The sequence below is a fragment of the Aegilops tauschii genome, chromosome 1 (genome assembly GCF_002575655.3).
Source record: "Aegilops tauschii subsp. strangulata cultivar AL8/78 chromosome 1, Aet v6.0, whole genome shotgun sequence".
Lineage (NCBI taxonomy): Eukaryota > Viridiplantae > Streptophyta > Magnoliopsida > Poales > Poaceae > Aegilops > Aegilops tauschii.
The window spans coordinates 70,047,239-70,055,574 of NC_053035.3; the positions used below are offsets into that span (position 1 = coordinate 70,047,239).

The 8,336-nt window shown below is 41.7% G+C and overlaps 1 long non-coding RNA gene across 1 annotated transcript; it reads left to right on the top strand.

Moving 5' to 3' along the window:
• The first annotated feature begins 6,340 nt into the window (after positions 1-6,340).
• LOC120970815 (uncharacterized) lies at positions 6,341-7,561 on the top strand. Its single transcript, XR_012200223.1, has 2 exons — positions 6,341-6,831; positions 7,351-7,561. It is a non-coding gene; the product is annotated as an uncharacterized lncRNA (long non-coding RNA).
• The last annotated feature ends 775 nt before the right edge of the window (positions 7,562-8,336 follow it).

Genomic DNA, 8,336 nt, shown 5'->3' on the forward strand with positions numbered 1-8,336 from the left:
TTGCTACTAAATACTTTGCTGTAGATACTAAGTTATCTAGGTGTGGTTGAATTGACAACTCAACTGCTAATACTTGAGAATATTCTTTGGCTCCCCTTGTGTCGAATCAATAAATTTGGGTTAAATACTCTACCCTCGAAAACGGTTGCGACCCCCTATACTTGTGGGTTATCAAGACTATTTTCTGGCGCCATTGCCGGGGAGTATAGCTCTATTCTTTGAGTCACTTTGGATTTATATCTGCTGGTCACTATGAGGAACTTGAAAGACGAGAAAACAAAAATTTATCCCTCAACTACGAGGGGAGGTAAGGAACTGCCATCTAGCTCTGCACTTGATTCACCTTCTGTTTTGAGTAAGCTTGCGACACCTAAACCTGCTTCTGCTATTAATTCTGATATGTTGCATGTTATTGATGATGCCACTTCTGCTATGCATGATACTTATGATGAAACTACTTCTATGCTTGATACTACTGTGCCACTTGGTGAATTTCTTGATGAACAACTTGCTAGGGCTAGAGAGAATGAAATTATTGAAACTGGTAATATTGAACATAGTGATGATGAAGACTCTCCCCCTAATAAATATGAATTACCTGTTGTGCCTGAGGGTTATGTTCTGGATGAAGAATCTGCTAGAGCCATTTTAGCTTGCAATGATAGAAGTGATCTTAAGAAGTTATTAGCTAAATGGAAGCAACAATCTCTTAATGCTAGAATGAAACCTGACCCTGCTTTTGCTACTTCACCTATCTGTGTTACTGATAAGGATTATGAATTCTCTGTTGATCCTGATATAATTACTTTGGTTGAATCTGATCCTTTTTATGGCTATGAATCTGAAACCGTTGTGGCACATCTTACTAAATTAAATGATTTAGCCACCCTGTTCACTAATGATGAGAGAACTCGCTACTTTTATATCCTTAAAATATTTCCGTTCTCATTGAAGGGTGATGCTAAGATATGGTTTAATTCTCTTGATCCTGGTTGTGTGCGTAGTCCCCATGATATGATTTATTACTTCTCTGCTAAATATTTCCCTGCTCATAAGAAACAAGCTGCTTTAAGGGATATATACAATTTTGTGCAAATTTAAGAAGAGAGTCTCCCACAAGCTTGGGGAGGCTTCTCCAATTACTTAATTCTTTGCCTGAACATCCTCTTAAGAAAAATGAAATACCTGATATCTTTTATAATGGACTAACCGATGCTTCCAGAGATTACCTGGATAGCTGTGCTGGTTCTGTTTTCAGGGAAAGAACACCGTATGATGCTGAAATTCTATTGAATAAAATGTTGAAAAATGAAAAAAATTGGACACTTCCTGAGCCAACTCCTGAGCCTATTCCTAAACCAACTCCGAAGAAGAGGGTTGTTCTATTTCTCAGTCCTGAAGATATGCAAGAGGCAAAGAAATCTATGAAAGAAAAAGGCATTAAAGCTGAAGATGTTAAGAATGTACCTCCTATTGAAGAAATACATGGTCTTAATTTACCGCCTGTTGAAGAAAATTATGGTCTTAATTCATCACCTGTTGAAGAAACACATGGTCTTGATAACCCAACACAGGTAGTAAAGGTAAATTCTCTCTATAGTTATGATAAAGCTGAAATCCCTCCTACTAAGTTTGCTAGCCAATGTTTGGATGAGTTCGATAACTTTATGGTTAAGCAAGAAGATTTTAATGCTTATTTTGGTAGACAATTAAAACAAAATGCTTATACGATTAAACACTTGGGTGATTATATGTCTAGAGTTAAAGGTGAACTTAAACTCATTAGTAAACATGCTTCTATGGTTACCACTCAAGTGGAACAAGTACTTAAAGCTCAAAATGATTTGCTCAACGAATTAAATAGTAAGAATAATGATTATGCTGTTAGAGTGGCTACTAGAACTGGTAAAATGACACAGGAACCTTTGTATCCTGAAGGCCACCCTAAGAGAATTGAGCAGGATTCTCAGAGAAATAATTTAGATGCACCTAGTCCTTCTAAAAGGAAGAAAAAGAAAAATGGTAGGACTTTGCATGCTTCTAGTGAACCTATTGCTGAAACACCTGAGAATCCAAATGATATTTCTATTTCTGATGCTCAAACACAATCTGGTAATGTACATGAACCTAATGATAATGTTAATGATAATGTTCATGATGATGCTCAACCTAGCAATGATAATGATGTAGAAATTGAACCTGCTATTAATCTTGATAACCACAATCAAAGAATCAACGTTATGATAAGAGAGACTTTGTTGCTAGGAAGCACGGTAAAGAAAGAGAACCATGGGTTCAGAAACCCATGCCTTTTCCTCCCCAACCATCCAAGAAAAAGGATGATGAGGATTTTGAGCGCTTTGCTGAGATGATTAGACCTATCTTTTTGCGTATGTGTTTGACTGATATGCTCAAAATGAACCCTTATTCTAAGTATATGAAAGAAATTGTCACTAATAAAAAAATATATCGGAAGCTGAAATTTCCACCATGCTTGCTAATTATACTTTTAAGGGTGGAATACCTAAGAAACTTGGAGATCCAGGAGTACCAACTATACCATGCTCCATTAAAAGAAACTATGTTAAAACTGCTTTATGTGATCTTGGAGCCGGTGTTAGTGTTATGCCTCTCTCTATATCGTAGACTTGATTTGAATAAGTTGACACCTACTGAAATATCTTTGCAAATGGCTGATAAATCAACTGCTATACCTGTCGGTATTTGTGAGGATGTGCCTGTTGTGGTTGCAAACGTTACTATTTTGACGGACTTTGTTATTCTTGAAATTCCCGTGGACGATAGTATGTCTATTATTCTTGGAAGACCTTTTTGAATACTGCAGGGGCTGTTATTGATTGCAACAAAGGCAATGTCACTTTTCATGTTAATGGTAATGAGCATACGGTACACTTTCCGAGGAAACAACCTCAAGTCCACAGTATCAATTCTATTGGAAAAATTCCATCGATTATTTTTGGAGGTTTTGAATTTCCTCTTCCTACTATCAAGAAGAAATATGATATTCTTATTATTGGGGATGTTCATATCCCCGTTGAGGTAACATAGTGTCACTCAAAATTTCTCCGGTTCCATGTTAGTCGGAATGAGTTTGTTAACAAGACCTAATCAACCTTGTTAGCGGATTCCTTTTGATGAGCATGAGATGGATGAAATTAGAAAGCACAAGCTTCTGTACCCTCCTTTACTTTCTGTTATTTAGTTGAAATAAAGTAAAAATAGCATTTTCCTGTCTGTTTCCTGAATTATCCGTGCAATATAAAAATACCCCGAAAATAAAAGTTCTCCAAATGCCTTGAAAATGGAATATGATTTTTTTCTGGAATATTTGAGAATACCTGGCACTGAGAACACGGCAGGGGGAGCAAGCACCTGGCCACGAGGGTCCAGGGCGCGCCCCGTGCCTCATGGGCCCACGGTGGCTCCCCTCCACTTATTACTGCACCCACACACTTCTTCTTCCTCCCAAAAAAATCACTATCCAACTCAAGCACGAGTTCTAGCTCATTTTGCTGCGATTTTCGATCTCCTTGCTCAAAGCACCTCTCACAAAACTGCTTGGGGGATTGTTCCTTGGTATGTGACTCCTCCATTGGTCCAATTAGTTTTTTCTCTAGTACTTTATTCATTGCAAATTTGTGCTGCCTAGGTGACCATGTTCTTGAGCTTGCATGTCAAATTTATATGGTTCCAAGTAGTTCTAATGCATGATATAGGCTTTAGGCACCTGTAGGAGTAGTTGCTATCAATTTTGTTGAGCTTGGTTCACTTTTATTTGAAGTTACTAAAATTTTTAGAATTTTTCAGAAAATAATGAAGAGATTTTTTAGGGGCTCATCGAGCCGGAGCTCGAAGGAAAAGCAAAGTGAAGAAGCAGAGAGGCCCAAATATAATCTGCCTCGCACCACGGAGGTTCGACCGTGTGAATGGCCTTCCAATGATTTCTTGAGAGCAGCCGGGATTTATGATGATTTTTATGAATTGTCTGAGAATGCAGGCCTCACCGATTTCCTCCGCGACCAACGCGAACAGTATATCTTACTCACCAATACTTTTGTGCAAAACTTCTACTATTATCCTAAGGAATCACCTCCTTCAGTCATTTATATGATGTGGTTAAGATGATATCACTAGATGAATTTTGCAAGGTTTGCAAAATACCTTTCGAGGGTAGTTTAGAGGAACCACATCGTAAAGATGTGGATGGGTTTATTGACACTATTACTGTAGGGGAAACTAGGAAGGTTTCCGATGCAAGAATCACTAGCATACATTTTCCTGTTTTACGCTACTTTGCAATATTTGCTTGTCGTTGCTTAACTGGTCGCGGAAACTATGGAAACCTTAGTGTTCCTGATATTATTATTTTGTTCCATGGTTTATTCTGTGATAATACTGTTAGTATGGGCAGTATTATTGCCAAACGGTTAAGTCTGAACCGTAGAAAGGGCCCCATCTTTGGAGGTGTCTATGCTTCACGCCTTGCTACATATTATAACATACCTATTAGGCACTATGAAAAAGAAGAAAAATTGCTGCCCACTGTTTATTTAGATTATAAGAGTATGGTAGCACATGACTTTATTGTTAAGAATAGGGAAGGGGCGCTTAAATACAAATTGTTCTTTGATAAACATCACCCTGAGACTATTACCTTGCCTGCTCCTTCCTTGTTTGATTTATCTGCAGGTCCGTATCTCGTTCCGCTGGCGGCCATTCACGCCTACCGGAACCCTACATCAGCCACAGAGCCGGAGCCGAACCACAATTTGAACCTCCACAACAGTCTAATTACCAGTGGGATCCGGAGATGATTGCCAACCAGTGGCAATCAAAGTCTTCTTCATCTCAGTACGACCCCGGTTATAACTTTGGATATCCGCCAGGCTACCCGTGGCAATAAACCAACTTACACTACTGGAATCAGGGATTTTGCCGTCTGCCAGTTCTTGCAGACGGCAAAGAAGGTCTTTGCCATCAGCTACCAAACAACAGACGGCAAAGAATTGGCAGACGGCAAAGAAGGTCTTTGTCATCTGTTATTTCTTTGCCGTCTGCTGGCAGATGGCAAAGAATCTTTGCCATCTGCCAGCGGACGGCAAAGAAGTGCCCGCGGACGGCAAAGAGGGGGAGCCATCTTCGGATCTGATCAGTGGATCTCATTTTCCCCCCGATGGGCCGAAAGAAGCGCATCCCCCCACCAAACCCTACTCCGCCCCCACATCCGCCCGTCGGCGCCCTCCTCCGCCTCGCCGATGCGCTGGGGTCGCCGCTCCTCCTCCGCGCCCACGGCACCGTCCACTCCCGCGCCGCCACCGTCCTCACCGACCCCGCCGCCCGCGCACGCCACCACCAGGCCGCCCTCCTCGCCGCGCGCCCCGCCGTCGACCTCGCGCCCTCCTCCTCTATGAGGCCGCCAGCGACAACCGCGCCTACGAGGAGGTCATCGCCGAGTGTGAGCGCGGGCTCAGGATCGACGACCCCTCCGACCCGGAGCCCCACTCGCTTAGGCTGCCCGCCCCCGACCCCGACCAGCTCCGGGCCGAGCTTCGCAACCGCGCCTCTGCTCTCCTACGGCCGGCGCGCCACCGCGCCTCGTCTCCTCCAGCCGGAAGGGTACCCAACGCCGCCCCCCCCCCCGCCCTCCACCCATCCACACACCCGGCTCTCCCAGCTCGGCGCGCAGTCCACCATGGAAGGGCACGGACGAGGCCGGCGCGCCTCCAGCGGGTAGGCGCGACCCCGCCTCTCACCCTCTCTGCCGTGCTCGGCCCCAGGTCCAACCCCACACCCCTACCCCTACCTCCGGCGCTCCTCTTTTTTGCCTAGTAAAGCTGTTCATAGCATCATTAGCAATTCCTATGATTTTGCAAGAATTTCACTTCGTGTTTCTGAATGTTGATTACATCCATATGCAGACCTATTTGTGTTATATATAAGTCAGGCGTTTGTTCTCTTCAAATCATTACTCTGCATTGAGTTTATCTATTAGTACAACTCAAAGTGGCAGGACATGTATCTGTTACATTTTTCTGACTTCGACTATGTGAGTTCACTGTAATCCAAGAGATTGTTCTTCATTCTTCTTGCAGGAAAGACGTGATAATTAGGAAAATTTTGCTGATGCATTGTCAGAGAGTTTTGGTCGACTAATGGCAATCCGTCTCCTATCGCGTCAAAATCTGAGCAAGCTGGTCGGTGTAGTCTTGTAGCATGGTCAGATTCAGACTCAGCTATTTTTGTTCTTTTTTGTTCCTACAAGATGTTCAGCTTAGCTTTAAATACAGTAAATTTAGATACTGGAAATGTTATATGACTCTGTTCTCCATGTATCCAGCATTATCCATGTTGCTCTTGACATTGATGCTTTATGAACAAGTAGAACACACCTGACAAGACAGCTGTCAATGAATGCTATGAGGTTTAGGAGAGACTTTGTGGATGTTTTTGCCTGTTACCACGTGTTGGCCACTAGAACAAGTAGACATTTTAGATGGCCCTTTTTTGTCTGTACGTTGTGTATGTCATCTGTTAGAAGTGGGATTGTTTTTGGTTTTGGCCTTGATAATACTAACTCTACCCTTTAGTTCAATCAGTTTCAAGGCCGCCCTTTTGCTCTCCACAATTCAGCCCTCTATTTTCCTGTTTGAAAAAGATGTGCTTATGTCATTGTGTTTGTTGAACTGTACAGCATAACAACAGTGGAGTGACTTGCAGGTGCCTCATGTGGATTTTATGGCTTAAGCCAAGAGGAGAAAGAAAGGGCTCTGCATATGAAAAGATACCAACATTATTGTTTCCATGAAATTGGTAATATATGTGGCATGTGTTTGTTTATCTTTTCTGCAAGAGCAACTTGTGTCCTGAGACCTTCTAGTGGTACTGAGACCCATAAAAAGAAATTGTCTTCTTGCATGATCACTTACTAAAAATAGGGACAATCAGCTTTACTTCTGAGTACTTAGAAGTAGTTAAGTTATCTAAGTTATTATGGGTACTGTTACAATGTGCTTGTATTGAACCATCTATCCAAGTTTATTACTAACTCTATATGTGCTTCTCTGCACCTATGCTTGCCTCTATATCTATTTGCTTTATGGACATGACTCTTGTGTTTGTTTGCTTGTTGTACTGTGATAATTGCAATGCTTATTTAGCGACAAAATTTGCTCTTAATGTACTGTTGCAGGATCTGGATATCTCTCAAAATTTAGTACTTTCTGGTGTTGATCTCAAGTGTTGGCTCCTACAGCATTGCATTTCACCAAGTGAAATGCTACATTTCTACTCCTAACCCATTCTTTCTTTCTTAGTGTTTTTGTTATGCAGGTTGGAAGAAAAGAAGAAGATCCAGAGAAGATCTTAGTAATAAGATAGTTTTTAGGAAAATAGATATTTAGTTTTAGGTCATTTCTTCTAATTTCAGATATGGAGTGCTTGTCTTTAGTTTTTGTTTTGACTTTGTGAAACTTGCTAACTATGGATGAAACTGTGTAATATTGATGAAACTATGTATATGTATGGATGAAACTTGCTACTATTGGTAACATGTGTTGGATATGCTATATTGGTACTATGTATGGATGAAACTTGCTACTATGTATATATATGTGTGTTTGATTTTCTGTGAAAATGAATGGGTATAAGAAGAAACAGAATTAATGCCTATTTGGTCTCTTTGCCAAATGCCAGCAGATGGCAAAGAGCCTGCAGTCTTTGCCGTCTGCTGGCAGACGGCAAAGACTGCAGGCTCTTTGCCGTCCGCTGCAGACGGCAAAGGCCCTTTGCCGTCAGCCGCCCGGAAGCAGACGACAAAGTAGCTCTTTGCCGGACCTTACTTTGCCGGAGCCTTTTGCCGTCCGCGGCTAACGACAAAGGCCTTTGCTGTCCGCCGTTCATGCCTTTGCCATCCGCCGTGGCAGACGGCAAAATAGCTGATTCCTGTAGTGTTAGGCCAAAAGCCTAAGCTTGGGGGAGTACGTATTTCTCACCGACATTACATTCATGTTCACACACTCATTGCTAGTTGTCGGTGCTCATACTCTTTCACTGTAATATCCATGCTAGTTTATTTTCCTTTTTCTTGCTTTCTTCTTGTGTGCTTAATAAACCTTAAGAAAAACCAAAAAATTTAGTTGTAGCTTTTAGCTAGTTTACTTTCTTGCTGTAGTAGTAATAATTAAAAAGAAAACCCAAAAATATTTCTCGTTCTTCTTTTGCTTGTTGGGAGCTTTCCCGTGTAAATAGTTTTATGTCTTTTCTTTTCTTTGGGGGTCGATAGGAGAAGACCATGATTAAATTGTTGAAGTGGCTCT